The following is an 18,595-nucleotide window of genomic DNA, read 5'->3' as shown; positions in this document are numbered from 1 at the left end:
TCACACTTTGTCAAATTAAGCAAGAATGAGTGTGTGGGATTGATAAACCAAGTTACATCATAAATCAGTCCCAAGACATAGAAGATCTGCAAAGAAGAAATCAGCATAAGCAAAGATGCTAAGTCAGAATTGAGAACTTTGCAAGATCTATCAAAGTTGTCTTCAGATGCCGAGTTGCTAACAGTGACCGAGTTGATAGATGATGCCGATCTATGAAATATCAATAGGAGCCGAGAAAAGTGAAACACAATGGTTGCCAAGTCATGTTGAAACCCTTCAGGTGTCGAGTAGACAGTTGGCAGTGCACTAAGTATTAATTACTCTATTTTGAAGGGTACATAAATTTGATTTTTGATCATTTTTCCCACCATTCAAATGAAAAGCAAAGCTGAGAAGAGCGGAGAAGATCAAGGTCAGCTCAGAAGCCATTTGTGAAGATTTCAACAGCGATTCAGGACAAGTTTCATCGATTTGAGGTATTTTACTTAAGTTTCGAGCTATGTAGAGTTTATAAACTTGTTTAAATCGTAAGCCCTAGTTTGGCAAACAATGGCATCTAGGTCAGGAACCACTAAGGGTAGAGAGAGTCATGAGATACAGCTGGTTAGCAATGAAGTTAAACAACCTGAATTTAAGCGCATTCCAGAAGTAGCATACAAAAATGATCCCGCAGGTGCATTATCAGTAATTCCGAATAAAGTTGTTATGGTCCAAGATGTTCGCAGATGTTATAACTGCAAAATTGGAGCCATAAGAGATTTAGAAATTTATAATGCATATGACAAACTATGTGAGAACAAAAGACTGAAAGATGAGTTCTCAATAATAGAAAGAAAAGGATTAACCAAAACCCTAGAATTTTTTATTGTTTTCAAAACTGAATGGGTACGGATAGTTCTGAGCCAAATACACGATGGAGCTTTTTGGTTAGAGTCAGCACCAGTAAAATTCACCAAGAAAACTGTTCATAGGGTTACTAGTATTCCAACACTAGATCGGCCAAAGACCCTACGAAGTGACAAAAGGGAAGTAATAGAGAAAAATACAGGTGCTAAATGGAACAATAGAGTAATGACTATCGACATAGTCACAGATCCCCTACTAGATTTTGCTGTGAGAATCATTTCACACAAATTCTATCAATCAAGTAGGTTAAACAATGTACCTTGTATAGCAGTTGATGTTGCATACAAGATAATAAAAAAGGATCACACTTATGATCTAGCAGAGCTCATGTTTCAACAGATTAATGAAAATTTGGAAGCTATAAGGAAGAGCAAGGGAGCTCAGTGCAAATTTGGATCAATTTTAATGTGCATATTTTTCTATCTGATGAAAGAATTCCCTTCTGTGGGTAAGGTAAGATGGAGTCCAGAAAAAACAATTGGTGAACAAATCAATGGATACATTGAACAGATGGGTGAAAATTTTGATGCCCAAATGACTAGTTACTTTGAGGACTTCAAAAAGTCCATGAAACAAAGAATGAGGATTCCAGTCTCATTGAATGAGAAATATGAAAAGGACATTTTTTTTTCTTGTAGATATAGATTGTACCCACATACAAGCAGTTATACCTAGAGTAAGATGGCTTAGGCCACTAGGTTATGAACTTGATATTGATCAAGCTTCTGCAGCAATAACAGCCCTACTTGTAGAAGAAGCTGATAAAATTGCAAAAACTTTTGGAACCTATGATGTTTTCAAATCAAGGGTGATAACAGATTTGAAGATTGCTTCTACAATAAAGAAGAAATAGAAAATGGTGAGACAAATTAAGAGAAAATTTGGCGTTGAAGAAGAAGGAATAGCAGAAGAGGAAGACGTTGAAGAAGAGGGAGATAAACCTCAAGGTCTGACTCAAGGGTTAGGAGAAGATAAAGAGGAAAGTGTTGAGGAAGAAGAAGTCGAGGAAGCACCAGTTAAAAGAAAAGCCACAACTCCTCCTACTCCTCAATCCAAGGGGAAGAAAATAGTTGCTCCTGCACCAAAGAGACCTACCATAAGGGCTGTAGCACAAAAAGCCTAAGAGGAGGCAAAAGGAAAGAAGAAAGACTCAAAGAAGACTGATGCCGAGTCTAAGAAAAGAATATTTATTCCCTAGCCTGAAATAGATGAGGAGAAGACAGAGTCAGAGGACAACAGTCAATTTCAAGTGGTAAGACACAAACCTCAGACTGTTGTTGATAAATTATGTTCAAAAATTAGGAATGATGATTTGAAAGGTTTAAAGAACCTGAATTTTTCTAAGCTCACCAAAGAAGAGAAAAATAAATTAGAGGAATTTGTGTATGCTATGATGGCTGAATATAAGCACACACCTCTAGAATTAGATGAATCTATGCCAAAAGAATTGTATAAAATTGTAGAGGATAAATGGTATTTTTGTTTACAAATGGAAAAGGGATAAAGGGAGTCAACATTAGCTAGATTGTTGCCTGATTTGACTAAAGATCAAGTAAAAAATGCATTAAAATGGCATAATAATAGATTCACTCCCAAGCATAGAGCATTTAGCATATTACAGAATAAAATTGAAGAAGTAGTTACAAAATCCACAAGATTGTGGAAAATAGTTTACAAGAAAATAGAAGATGTGTATAATGAAGAATATAAGGCAGAGGCAAGTGCCAAGACAAGGGAAAATAAAGTGTCAGGAACCAAAGAAAAAGGGAAGGAACAAGTGGAGAAGAAGAGTAAAGAAGAAAAGGAAGAAAAGGCACATACAAAGGAGAAAGAGGAAGAGAAAGATACAGCTGAGCCACAAGATCAAAGTATGCAAGACACACAGGTATCTCCTCCTATTCCTCCTCATGCCACCATCACACCTGCAGATATTATAAAAATAAAATATGTTATAGACACTGCAAATCCAAACATCAATCCATTAACTACAGAGGATTTAGAAATCCTTGACCAATCATCACTAGTAGCAAAATTAAGTTCAAATCCTGTATTGGTCAGTGTTGATGAATTACAGAATCCAAAAGTTAAAACAAAGATAGTCAAGGTAAAAGCACAAGTGCCACCTTCAACCATACAAACTACTGGTATTCTATTTCTTCCATCACCACCTCCACCAAGTGTATTCACATATACACTTCAAATGCCGAGTACAGCAGCAGGGGAAATGAAAGAAACATATGAACAACCAACAAGTTCAACCCCACCTAGCGATCATAAAAGGGATACTCAAGCTGAAGAAAAAGATGAGACAAAGAAGAAGGAGGAGAATGCAATACAAACACTGGTTGCATTACCAAAATTTGGTACTCCAACATAGACTCTTCAGTAGCAGATCGCAGATGGGTTACAGCTACAAATCAGGACACCAGGCTCGAGCTCATCAAAGGCAGTCAAGAAACTTCACTATGGAGTTCTTGAGCTTGATGAAGAAATAAAGATCCCATATTATGAATCTAGCACTCTTACTGAAGAAAATATTAATGAAATTCAGAGTGCATTGGACAGAAGAAGCACTAAGAAAAGAACATAAGCATAAGCTTACGCTGAATGAAATTAAAGACATATTCATAGAAGCTTTTTTCTTACAGTCTCTAGATGAGTCAAGACCAATTATAGAGCAACTATGTGATATAGTTGATCAGGTGACTAGTGAAGACCAGGAAACAAATGCTAGATTGCTTGAATGGTCAGAAAGGAAGTTCCAAGGCAAGGTAAATAGTAAAATATCAAGTGATATAGCACTGTCACAAGAAGAACTAGCAAAGAAAGTTATAACAGTTAAAATTGTACTAGGAAACATCTTTTCCCTATACAACAAGTTGTGTGATTTTTCCACATTCACACAGGAAACTAGCCAAAAAATACTGAGCTTGGAGAACAATCTTAAGATTTCTAGCATGCAACTCCCCACAAATCCAGCTCAGAGTGAGAAGCATTTTTCCCAATCGCTTCACACACAGAGAGTTAGTTTTCTTAGCAATAGAGGAGGCAACCACAAAATCCAAATTGATGCAAATTCAATCATTAATAACTCCTCATTTGGAACTACTTCACAAGGAGCAGATAAATGCAGAGGCAGTCCTCAAGAAAGACCCCAATCTTTCTTCATCTGATGGACTTGTACACCTAGCAGTAGAGATTGTCATCCAGCATAAGACATTGGATGTCACACTAGCAAATTGGGATGTAGCTCTGAAGGTACTCCTTGAAGTAAATAGTACATTTTTGGCTAAGTATGGCATCTCCTTGTAAGACCCTTGACTGAGTGTCAATACAATTAACCATTTTTCCACTAAACAATGCCGAACAAAGAGTAAGTGTTGAGTAATGTGAAGTGCCGAGCTATATCAAGTGTCGAGTAACAGTAGGTGCCGAGTGTAACAAGTGTCGGGTGTCAACAAGTGCTGAGTGTCAACAAGTGTCGAGTGTCAACAAGTGTCGAGTGTTAACAAGTGCCTAGTAATAGTAGGTGCCAAGTGATACAATTTTGTTTAGGTGTCGAGCTATCTAGGAAATAGCATGTGCCGAGCATCAGCAATGCTTCAAGAGCCAAGTAACACAAAATATTAGCATAAAAGTTTGAAATTGCACAAACTATGGTGCAAATAGTTTTTGCAACTGACATAAAGAAAATCATAAAGGATTTAATGATGAGATTGAATCTTTTGTCTTTCCTATACAATCTACATGCAGCCAATAAGAAAAATGATAAAGGCATGCAACCAATCAATAAAAGACAAGTATTGAGCGAGAAATTGAGATTTAATATGGATCGTAGATCCATATCTAACCCTAAGTCTTTGAAGTCTTTATAAGGAAGATGAAATTTCATTGTAAAGATATATGAGTGGATATACAAGGGTGCACAAGAAAATCTACTTTCAGAAGCAAGGGTTATCAGATCACAAAAGGATCAAGATCAGAGAAAGCGAAAAAGGTGCCTGCATTCAGCAATCAAGGATTGTAATCTATCAGGTTCTTTATACCTAATAATTTCTAGCAATTGTATTAGAATGTAAATCCTATGGTGATAGGTTAGCTTAACAGCTATTTTGTAGATCCTTTAATTAGGTGATTAAAATCCTTTAACAGGGTGACACTTCATGTTAAGTGTTTGTAAAGCCTTTAACCAGGTCACTATTGACATAGTGTAAAGCCTTTAACAAGACAGGCCTTTAACAGGGCAGACCATCAGAAGTGGTTGAACAAGTATTGTTGCAGTAACTTTTGTGGGTATCATCCCCACCCTAGTTTTACCTTCTTATTCCTGGAGGGTTTCTAGGTTACCAAATTCTAGTGTTATGAGTTGTTGATGCATGTGTTTAGTTTCATATTTTTTTGATGTATTTACATGAATGCAATTTACTTGCAGTTAAAAGTTTTATTTGCTAAAGTGTGATACTTATGATTCATCCCCCCCCTCTCATAAGTACTCTTTCCATATTTGAATATTCCAACATTAAATCCTATTTCAAAAAGGGGGCATCATAAATGGAGAGGTAAGTATCAAGTATGGTTATAGCAACATCTATTGAGGTAGATTATTTGGTTTTCAAAATTGATTTCATGGTGATTATCGATCACCTTAGAAAATCTTCATATTCTATCAAAAGCTAAGGAGATATGCAAAAGACATGGTTTCTCTAGGTTTAAAAAAATAGTGAACCAACACTAGTAGAGAACAGTAAGTGCAGGAACTAATTTTTTGGCCAATTGTGGAGTTGAAAAGAAACCCTCAAGAACATTCCACAATAATTTTTCATCCTCGTTGTAAGGAATGGACTCCTCTATATCTTATAAGCCCTTGCAGTTAATTTAAATTCCCTTTTAATTATTTGACCTATGGGTCACAATTTTGCAACAATACCTAATTATTACTGCATTTTTTTAAATTATTCTTTTTATTGGGTGGCTTTAAGCTTTTGCACTAATATGGTTTTATTCCTTAAATGTGTGGAGCCCTTTCATAATCTAGCTATGAAGTGGCTTTGGTTGATATGTCAGAATGGAGATGGTTTTTAGCTTTTATTGAGTGATCACTCATCTTGCTACATACATGTAGTTTATGGGTCAAGCTTGTGAAGGAATAGTCCAAGAAAATTGTATAGCCTCCATTTTCAACTACAATGATCCTTCCACATCATGGTTTATTAAATTGGTTCTTGATGAGGAAGATATGGATCCAAAGGATCAACTAAGGTCCAAAGCTTCAATACAGGTAGGTTTTGTCTCTGAACTCACTTTGCTTGCCTCAAAAAGGACATAACATCTAAACTTGTACTTCTAGACCATTTTGATGTAATGTTTGTTTTTCCCTCATTTATGGAGGTGGAGGTGAAGGGTGAGAAGAAAGAAACATTAAGGAGAACCCTCAGGTTCCACCAAAAGGCACCACTACAAGTGCTTTGGGAAGGAATGGACAAATGAAGATTATGTGAAGAGAGTTATAGGCCATGAGGGTGTATTGTGCAAACATAGGCAAAGTGCTAGTAGGTCTCATGTTGACCCACAATATAATTCAGCTTGAGATTACATGCTAATAAACCATCCTTATACTATTCTATAGTGACTATACATGCATCACAATTGAGATGGAAATATCTAAGTGTTGTTCAACAAATCCACCCAACTCCCCAGCATGGTAGGGATAAGGAACAATCTAGAATAAGATGGTACAAAGAATCTAGTGTGGGTTGTTGGGTTGTTGACAATTGTGTCAGTGGTATTGTCTTGGATGGAATAGTGGTGAGTTGTGGTTATTTTTATCTTGGCTCTTTTTTGAGTGACCACTTTACGTATTCTGAGTTGTGTTTTGTCCATGGTAGTTCCTACCATCTTTAGATATGGGTGATTTTAGAGACACATTTTTATAAGTGATTTTCCTTGTATTAAAAATAGGGAGACCAATATAAAGGCCTTCAAGGAATGTAAATAAAATGATAATTAAATCTAAAAGCATTGAAGCATATGTATTCATGAATTGGCCTCAAGAATTGTAAATGGTAGGGTTGAAGTATAGAATACTGCACTAATCTTATCAATCACCATTTCACTTTCCATTGATTGTCCCCTGTCAATTTTTCACTAAATGAATGATCTACTTTCTTAAAAATCCTGAACCAGTTTCTACCCCCTTCCCTTGCTCATTATATGAATATCTAAGAATGCCTTAGTTGTGCATATCTATTTCCCATTTAAAATAGTATTATTAAGACTTGTCTTGTGTGCCTTTTTGTGGTGAATGAACCTATTTTCCTTTAGTTGACTAGCTCCAAAAATGTAAATGATTTTGGCATGTGAGGAACAACAAAGGACAGTAGCCTGAAGCTAGGAAATTCATCTAGTACAGGAGATGATATGGGAATATCATTTTTAAGAAAGTGGGATACAAGGTTACAGTAAAATGTCACTATACAAAAATTATAACATTTAAAATATATAGAAACTTATAAAATAAAAAATTACAAATTATCAAAAATTAAAGAGTTATACAAATGATGAAGAGACATGATAAAATAGCTAATTCAACAACTCTCAGATAAAATCAAATGACAAAATATTTAGACTCCACGAGGTTCTAGTAATATGCAGTTTTGTTTGTGCTCTAATTTTTTTTAATGATTGTGTTCACAATACAACAATGGCAATAATAGTACAGATAAAAAGATAATATTGCAGCACCTTTACAAATTCAAAAGAATGAATAAAACTTAGAAATAACATTGCTGAAAATTCCACATTTAATTCATGATCTGATTTTTCTCTCTCAAATATAATGACAACCCAATTCATAAAATGACATAACACATCAAAATCTGCCATACAAAATGCAGCTAAGAAACAATTAGAGTTTATCCACACTAAGAAACAATTGCAGCTACATGCAATTGGAATGCTTATCTAGCTCACTAAGCATTTCTCATTAACATGGATTGTTGTAATTGTAAACAAAATGTTTTAATGATTTATCAATCACTTTTGCACGATCAAATAACAACCACCACCATAAAACCCTTAATAATCCCTAGAAGATTTTGAAAAACAAATTACCCCCAACAAGAGTCATGTAGAGAAAAAAGTGAGGAACAAACCCTAATTAATACTTTTGACAAAATTTAGAAACAGAAGTACTTGCAGGTAAGGCATCTTATCACCAATAGTAATCAAAGCCATTTCAGCATTCGATCTCTTCTACCTAACATAATATAATAAGTTTATAAGCAGGATGGAGACCCAATCCCTTAGAATAGTAGGGGGTTTGTTAAGATTGGTCGTTGCCCTCCCCTTAGAATAGTAGGAATGAATGGTTTGGTGTCTAAAGATTATAGGGCTATTTAAAAACCCTATAAAAGAAATATAAATTTGAAACTCTTGGCAGGTAGCTATCAACCCTATATACTCTATGTTTTTAAATTAAAAAACACTAAAGGAAAACATAAACATCATGTCCTTAAAAACTACTTATGCTTAACCAACATTGCCACTAACCAACAGTGGATGTTCCCACCAATCTTTAAGAAAGAAACACAAACTTGCAATAGTTTGGCAGAAGCCCAAGATAAAAAAGATTGACAAGTTCAAATAAAAGAAAAGGTTGAAAGTGAAACCTTAGATTTCCAAATATTATAGGGCTATTTAACAACCCACATAACTAAAGAAAAGGAAGATGTAGAAGAATGGGTGAATAGCTAAAGCACTAACCAAACAACGGAATAAAACCTAAAATAACATACCTTATCCAAATTGACATAGAAGAAGAGTGGCTTCTTCATATTAGAAACCTAAATGTTGTTCTTCTTTTTCATTTCCTTTTTGTCTTTGAGATCCAACTTTACAGTGGCTTCCATCACTTCTGCAATCTTTTGGGTATGCAAATTCTCTTTGTTTCTCCTCAGGAATAAGGGTAAAAAAAATTGTGCACCCAAAGTTGTGAAGTCACTTCAATCTCTCACTATATATCCATAATGGTGATGGCTTATCGAGTTCTTGCAAAACCCCTAATACATTTGGAGGGTTTTGTCTTGTCAATTTTATCCTGGGCAATTGTTAGAGAGACAACTATTGTTGTTCATACTCATAGAATGGAGATGAGATTGATTCCCACTTAGCCTTGGCCTCTAAATCAACCTTCTCACTCCACTCCCAAAGAACCATATGCCCCCACCTACGCTCATCTTAATTCCAAAGCGTTGTTTTCCCATTTCTTGCCCATTTTTTGTTATGCCCTAAGTTGGTCAAACTTTTTGACTAACTTAGGAAAACTTAACTCAATTTTGACCAACTCAAGGATTAAAACAAAAGAAAAGATGGAATCATAGCTTTGGTCAAAAAATTTGGTAGAAAAAAAAAGTGGAAATGTACTAGTAGTAACCATAACAGGTGAACTTTATTGCTGCAATAGTGAAGAATTGTGGGTGTCATCCCCACACTAGTTTTACCTTCTCATTGGAGGGTTTTTGGGTAATCATATCTAGTGTCAAGTGTTTATGTTAATGCATTTACTTTATAAGTTTATGCATGCATTTTTTTAAAAGTTAAAAGTTTTATTGGTTAAAGATTTTTACTTCTGATTCACACCCCCCCCCCCCCTCAGAAGTATACATTTACCATTTCTATTTCCAACAATTGGTATCAGATCTAAGTTCTCATTAGGAGAAGCCTTACAGCTTGGACAAAAGATCTTGAAATGGAATTTTACAAGTTGGGAAATACCATTGAAAATCAAGAAATTGAGATACATCTCTTACTACAACAACTGAATGAAGCCAAAGATGCCTTAAGAAGTTCACAGAAGAGAAGGAAAGAGATTGCTATAGCAAAAAATGACACACAATACAAAGAGATTGACACCACAAATTTATTTGTAGATGGTAACTCCTATGAATTTGATGCAATAATTATAGATCTCATGGATAAAAATAGAGCACAAGCTAGGGAGATCATAAATCTCAAGTTGAAACAAGAATCTCAAGCTATATTGTGAGGTGACTAAACAAAAGAAGAAAGTTATAGAAGACAAGGCCATGATTGAAGAAAAAATAATAATTTTGGCAAATATATTGGAAGAGAAGTCAGCAGAGCTATCTAGGATCTCAAACATGCCATTGGACACCCTAATCCAAATGATGAATGCCCATGATGAGTTGAATATCAAGGACATTGAGATAACTACATTGAAGTTGCAGAATAAACAACTACAAAATGACCTAAAAAGAGAAAAGGAGTTTTCTAAAAGTTTCAACAAGCCAAATGAAGTCATCAAGTACTTTGAGAAACTACTAAAATACCCTAGATCTAGTAAAGACACATTAGGATTGGGCTACAAAATCACTAAAGAAGGAGAATCATCCAAAGCTATTGAGGAAAGAAAGAATAAAGGTAAGAATTATAAACCTACGTGTCATCATTGTGGAAAGAAAGGACATACAGCTAATCTTTCCAGGATCAAGAAGGCTAGTCAAAATGCTAAGCCTAAGGACATGACTCATTATCACAAGTCCAAAAAACAAGGCCATTAGGCACACAAATGTAGAACCAAAACCATGCATGCACCAAAATTTGAAGGATGCTACTACAATTGTCAAAAGTTTGGACACAGAGCCTTTGAATTTAGATTCAAGTCCACATGGTCATCAAACAAGTCAACAAAGGGAAGAAGCTACAAAAATTCCTATAACTGAGATTACAATAGAAGACATAGCTATCATTATTGTCAAGAGCATGGACACATCCTTGAGAATTGCATAAGAACACACTTTAGAGGTAACTACAATAGATGGTTGAGTCAAACCACATGCTTTAGCTATTTGAAGATTGATCATATCAGCAAGCACCACCCAACAAGGACAAAGGAACCTAACTCAGAGTTCAACAAAGGAAAAGGCAAGATAGATGTTGAGCACGTCAGAGGAGAGATGAACAAAACATGGAGGAAGAAAGATGGATGCAACACATCAAATGAAGGGATCACTTCACCTGAAAGGTCAAGTGGTCACATACCATCAAACTAATAAAAAAGAGGTATGTGGGACTAATATTTAAATCCTTCATCATTCATCAATTCCAAGATAAGTTAGTATTGAAAATGATAAATTAGCATGATTAAAGATGCAAGTCAACAAGGAAAAACCAAGGTTAAATCTTTAAGTTTTCACATTACTGCCGAGTGTGAAAATAACTCTTTAATTGTTGAGTAAAGCAATAGTATGTACCGAGTTGTTAGCCAAAGCCAGTGGAAGCAGAGTCAGTAGTAGTTGCTAAGTGAAGGAATTTTCTAACTATCAAGTGATGGGAAAACCAATGGATACTGAGTGAAATAGAAATTGCATAGAAGCTGAGTTTACAACTATATATTCACCATGCATTAAATGCAATGTTTTGAAGGGTATAAGTTCAAACATAGAACAAGAGAAAATAGAGTGAAGAAGCAATCTACAACCAAGATTAAAGCATTTTCATGGATTCTAGCAATGATTAAGCATAATTTCATTGATCTAAAGGTACTCTTTACCTACAGAGCTACATAGTTTTATATTTGTGAAACCCTAGCTTATATAATGGCCTCTACTTCTAAGAATCTAAAGGATAAGGAACCATTTGAAGTTCAACTAGTCAGTAATGAGTTAAAACAACTAGACTTTAGGGCCATACCAAAAGTTTCATACAAGAATGATCGAGCAAGTGCATTATTAGTTATTCCACCTAAGGTTGCTATGGTTCAAGACGTGAGAAAATGTTATAACTACAAAGTCAAAAGAATTGGAGACATGGAAATTTGTCAAGCATATGATAAATTATGTGAAAATAGAGTGTTAAAGGAAGAGTTCAAGATTGTTGAGAGAAAAGGACTAACTCATGCCCTAGATTTCCCCACTATCTTCAAAATTGAATGGATCAAAATTGTCCTGAGCAAAATACATGATAGTTGTTTATGGCTAGAAGGTGGACCCATCAAACTTTCAAAGAGAACTGTACATAGGGTTACAAGATACCCAACCCTAGATCAGCCTAAGACTTTGAGAAGCGACTCTAAAAAGGTGATAGAGAAAAATACAGGAGCAAAGTGGAATAAGAAAGGAATGACTATTGATACTATTAAAGATCTACTTCTTTAATTTGTTGTGAGAGTCATTTCACACAAATTCTATTAGTCAAGTAGACTGAATAGTTTTCCATGTATAGTAGTTGATGTAGGACATAAGATTGTAAAGAAAGATCATACTTATGATCTTACAGAACTGTAGTTGCAACAAATAATGGATAACTTTGGAGCAATAAGGAAGCCTAAAAGTGCATAATGCAATTTTGGTTCCATACTGATATGCATATTTTTCTATGTTCAAAATGAATTCCCATCTTTTGGTAGAGTAGGATGGAAAACCAATAGGTCTATTTTTGTGCAAATAAAAGAGTATATAGAGAAAATGGGAGACAATTTTGAGTCAATAATGGCTAGTTACTTTGAAGATTTCAAGAAATCAATGAAATAAAGGTTGATAATTCTTGTTTCCCTAGTAGAGAAATACTATAATGATATTTTCTTTCTAGTAGACATTGACTATACCTTCATCCAAGCTACAATACCTAGAGTCAGATGGCTAAGGCCTTCAAGTTATGAAATCAACATTGATGAAGCCTTAGCTGCCATCACTACACTTCTTGTAGAAGAAGTTGATAAGTCAGCTAAAAATTTTGGTAATTATGATGTTGTCAAATCTAAAGTTGAGATGGAATTAAAGATAGCATCAACCTTGAAGAAGAAGGATAAAATGGTGAAGAAACTTAAAGCCAAGTTTGGTGAAGGAGTTGAAGGCAATGATTAAGATGATGATGAAGAAGAAGAGGAGGAAGAACAAGAGCAAAGACAAGAACCTCTTTCCCTAACCCAAGGCATGGGTGAAGATGTAGAAGAAGAAGGTGTCAAGGAGAACAAGCCAAGGAAGCACCAACTAAACAAGAACCAAAGAACAGGAAGGCTAAAACACAGCTTGCAGTACAGCTAAAGGGAAAGAAAATTGCTAAACCAAGCCCTACAAAGCCTACTACTCCAACTACAAGAGATAACACAAGGCCTACCACTCAAAAGACTAAGGATCAAGTAAAGGAAAAGAAATAGGCTATTGAACAACAAGGTCCTATGTAAACCAGAGTCAGATGATGAAAGGGCTAAGTTAGAAGACACAAGCTAGTTCAGAGTGGTAAGTCATGCTCCCAAGTATGATACTGAAAACATTTGTGATAATGTTAGGGATAACACAAAATTAAAATGATTGAAAAATATTGAATTTAATAAATTGAGTAGAGAAGACCAAAATATGTTAGAAGAATTAGTGTATGCCATGATGGAAAAATTCAAGAATATCCCTCTTGAATTTGATAACACAATGCACAAGTGAATCTACATTGGCACAAGTGATGCCAGAATTGTCAAAAGGGAAAATCATAAAGGAAAAAAAGAAACATGGTAGCAAATTTTCACCCAAGTACAAGGCATTTAGCATTCTCCAAAACAAGATTGAAGATGTTGTAAAGAAATCCACTCAAATGTGGAAGTTGATATATGTCTTGACTACTATCAAGGAAGGAGAAGAGTATCCCTTTGAGGGAAGGAATAATGGAGAAGATGAGGATGATGATAAGGAAGGAGAAAATGAGAAATAAAAGGGAGATAACATTGTGGAGGAGGAACATTAGAAAAAGGATGAAATGGCAATAGTTGAGGAGTAGCAAATAGAACAAAGTGTGCAAGACACACAATTACCACCATTAAGCCCTCCACATGACACAAACACACCTGCAGACACAATAAAAGTGAAAGATGTTCTTGATAAATCAGCTTAGAACATCAAACCACAAATTGTAGAGGATCCAAAGAATATCCTTGACCAATCCACACTACAAGCTAAATTATATGATAATCTAGTGTTGGTCAGTGTGGATGAGCTATAGAAAGTAGTGGCTAACATTACTAAGGATAAGGTGAATCCACAAGAACCACCTTCTACCATCCCTATAGCTACTAGTGGTCAACCTCCAATGCAAACATTAGAGGATACATTAGCAAAGGTTGACACCATAGTAAAAGTTGTTATGATTGAATAAAAAACTCAGACTGTAGAGGAGCCCACAAAGAAACAAGAAGGAAAAATAGATGCTTATGTACCTACTGCACAAACACAAGGTGCACCACAATTAATCACAATTGATCAAGCAAAATATGATGAAGAGAAGGACATACCCAAGGAAAAGAATCAGGAAGCCATACAAACATTGGTTAATTTATCAACAACTGGCACTCCTACCAAAGTCCTTCAAGAGTCGAGCACTAATAAAATGCCACTTTAGATTTTTGCACCAGGCTTGAGCTCAACAAAGGTTGCAAGGGTACTTCACTATGGAGACCCAACACTAGATAAAGAAATAGTTATACCAAGATATGACTATGTAATCATGAACTTAGAAAAAATTAATATCATGCAAGAGGCATTGGAAGGGAAGAAGAATCAAGAGATACTCAAGAAAGAGTATAAGCAAAGGCAAGCACTACATGAGATCAAAGACATCTTTTTAGATGCCTTCACCTTGCAAATACCTGATGAAACCAAGCTTATATTAGAAAAATTGTCAGAATTATTGAACAGGTGACAAATGAAGACCAGGAAACCAATGTAAAACTCATGGAATGGTTTGAAAAGAAATTTCATTGAAAATTTAATGAGAATATAACTAGTTGAATAGCACTATCACAAGTAGAGTTGGCTATAAAGATTTAAAAAGTGAAGAGATTAATTGAGAATATATTCTCACTGTACGAAAAATTGTGTGACCCCACACTCTTCACACAAGAAACAAGCTACAAGATTCTGAGTCTAGAAAAAAATTTGAAAATATCTGGTATGCAATTACCACAAAGCCCAGCTCAGAGTGAGAAGCACTTTCATTCAATGCTTCACACACAAAAGCAACTAGTTGTATTAATAGCAAAAGAAGCTAACATAAGAGCCAAGCTAGTCCACATTCAAGCCTCCCTTACCCCCCATATGGAAATACTCCAGAAAGAACTAGCCTATGCATAGTCAAACTATAGATTATAATCAAATTAATCAATTATTAGCAATTTGGTCTAGGTAAATGATTAATAAATTTAGCCAAAATGCTGAGAAGGGGGCTAATGGTCTAGATGGCCATTTTTAGGTGATTACATTTGCCCCTCTTTTACTAATGTGTGATCAATCGAGGAACATATTGCATCAAAGAAAATAGAAGCCAAGTAGGCAACAATAGATATGGATATCTGATTTCAAAGAACAAAATACAAAAAGAGATAGCAAATCCTAAATGTACAGCCTGATAGCAGTAGTACTGAACGCTAGGAAAAAGATGATGTCAGAATTCGAGAAGAATGTTAACACCTAGCAAAGCAAAATAGATCAAGAGCAGGTGGAAAGATCACACAAATGCTCCTAAGAAATAGATAGCTATAGCAAGCGATGATAGGGTATTTCTGCCCCCTCAGGATCAAAATCAAAATAAGGTAAGGGGAATGCAGTAATGAGTGAGATATGAGAAAAATAGAATATAACAATATCCAAGATGATAGGTACATGAGTATAACCAAAGAATGACTATTAAAGAGTGATAGAATGCCCCTAGTTTGACTATAGTTGACCATGAAGAATATATCATAAAAATTAGGTCAAATTGAGTAGAAAGATGATTTTAGACATGAAAGGATGAATTTGAGTAGATATGAAGCATAGAAATGATGAAAACGTGAAGAAATGAAGATGCCCCAATGATGATTTGGAGATTAGGCCTCAGAAAGTCAACTAAATTCTTAGAAGAAGGTAGAATTTTAAAATGCAATTTTGACCATCAAGAAAAACTTAGATTTTGATTTTGATCCCAAAAATGGATCCAAGATGTCAAAATTAGCCAAAGGTGCAATTTTTGTAGAATTTTGAGGAGTTTGAAAATTACGTCAAAAAGCTATAAAAGGGGCCCAAGTGTCATTTTCAAAATCATTTATCTTTTGTGATTTTGTGAGAGCTTGTGAGTGGTCCAGAGAGCATCATGGCTTTGGCAAACATCCCACTTCACCTACACCATGTTGAGCAGAGCCAGTTGGACAACCTAATAGAGCACTACAGGGCACTGGTAAGTGACCTCTTTTTTGTCATTTTTTTCGAGCTTTTTGGTGTTTTTTGCACGTTTTGGGGGTTTTCGCACAAAATATCATGCGATATTTGAAAAATATCACATGGGTTCTTTACCAAATATCGTGCGATACATTTTGTTACAAAATGTACTGCATGCATGTTTGATAGTCTATCATATGGGACATACCCATTTGTCATTTGCACCGATGTGAAATATCGCACAATAGAATTGTATCACATAGCTTTATAAAAAGTATCGCGCGATATCTTTCTAGAAAATTGTATTGCTTGTAGTATGAAAAAGTATTGCACAAATAGTTTTTAGCATGTTTTTGTTTGTTTTTTGCATTATGATGATGTTTTTGATGCACTACTGATGTATTCATGTCATATGTTTATAGGAGGTATTTCCAGTGCTACTTATTTGAGCTTCCAAAGTGGTGGGGTTGCATGTTATATAGCATTTGACCAATGATGAGGAGACTGCAATATCAACCATGGGGATGAGATCAGTTATACGGATGCCCCATATACGATTGAACCACGGGCTGTTGACTACACTTGTTGACCAATGGCATAGTGAGCATAACACCTTCCACCTACCTACCAGAGAGGCCTCAATCACATTAGAGGATGTTTATTGCATTCTTCGAGTGTCATGCTATGGTAATCTGGTAAGTTGTACATTTGATTATTATTTTCATGTTTTGCAAGTTCTAATATTGATGCAAGGGGTACTAATGTTAAGCTCAAATTTATCATAGGTGTACTATGATCAAACCTTGATGGAGGGGCAGGTTGTCATGTAGCAGTTGTTCCATGATGTGACCATCCTAGACCACCATCTAGGTTGGGAGTGATTTATTGTTGAGTATGGATTAGATTACCCTCTTCCCAGCTTGTTGTGTTCAGTGGTATTTCAGGCGTTAGTGATAGATAGGGGCCAGAAGGGCTTTTCACTAGGATGGGGTTGACTGGTGGTGGATCTGATTGCACAGCCACATAAGATGGCATGGGGACTAGTGATATTGGCTGAGATGTATCATGAGCTTCATGAGGTGGTTTATCATGAGGGCCATTCATGGGCATGTAGAGCAGTGTTGGCACAGATCTGGGCCTAGGAGCACATTGTTGTGATTCAACCACAAGTGTATCCATGAGAGCAAAGCCAACTGTATATTTTTGGGTATAGAGGATTTATCCCATAGACTCGTAGGGGGGATTTGACCTACTACCAGTGGGTTTTTTATGAGCTAATAGTGTTTACATGATGGCTCTACTAAGATTTCCACATATGACTCAATGTATGAAAACTAGATTATATGAGATACAATAGGCCACTGGTGGGTATGAGCTCAGATGTCATGGAGCAATTTATGATCAGTTGAGTATGGTTGTAGTTTATAGAGTGGCAGGTGATATTGGTGGAGACCACCACCTATGCTTGAATGCATTCAGATGAGTCATAGGGATGTTTTTTGATGTTGGATTATTAGATAGCAGTACAATATATAATAGCTCTAATGAGGGCTTCCTAGGATTATCGCCTAGATGTGGTAGATGTAGGAGCAGATCTGACATATCTTTATGAGAGATAGAGACACCCATTCCCGTGGTTTACAGAGCCTAATGTGCTACCCATAGTAGGGGGACACAAAGGTGGTGGAGGAAAAGATGGTAGATGAATTGAGGATGGAGAGGGGTCCCGATCAGGGAGGAGGAGGAGGAGGAGATACCATTGAGGTGATAGTGAGCAGGGAGAGTGGAGGTACAGGCAGAGTAGCCAGCAAGGGGAGATGATGAGTGAGATGTAAGGATCTTTTCTTTGGAGGTAGAGCTACAGACAACTCGGGCTACGATTGCAATTCAAGATCAGTAGCTCATAGATGAGTGGGCACGAGGGGATGAGCTCTAGAGGGAGTGAGATGCTACGAGGTGAGAGGTAGAAAATCATGGTGCATGTGTTGCCTACTATTATGCCACCTATAGGGGTGTAGTGCCACCAGAGGAGGGGCTCCCAAACTACTCAGAGTGGGTAGGTAGATTAGAGGTTGTGGTACAGTCATTTGATAGGAGACAAGCTGCTTATCCAGGGCCACCACCTGCTGCAGAGGGTGAGAGTTAATCATAGGCCAATTATGACAGTTTTGACATTTTGATTATACATTATGTATTCTTGAGATGGATATCTAGATTTTGGATCTCATTTTTTGTATATGTACTATGACACTTTGAGATATATATATATATATATATATATATATATATATATATATATATATATATGAGATATTGGATTTAATCAACAATTTGTGTACTTGTCTCAAAATGGATGTTTTCAGCATTTTCAGTTTCCATGTGATGTTTTAGTTTCTATTGCTCATGTATGCATTGTTTGGATACTTAGATTTATATGCCCATGTATCTCTCTTATGATGGTTTTAGCTCTCATGTGTATATTATAGACGTAT

The sequence above is a fragment of the Cupressus sempervirens genome, chromosome 1, assembly GCF_028749045.1.
Source record: "Cupressus sempervirens isolate cs-2001-9-10 chromosome 1, ASM2874904v1, whole genome shotgun sequence".
Lineage (NCBI taxonomy): Eukaryota > Viridiplantae > Streptophyta > Pinopsida > Cupressales > Cupressaceae > Cupressus > Cupressus sempervirens.
The sequence above is the reverse complement of the archived record's forward strand: the minus strand, read 5'-3'. Positions refer to the sequence as shown.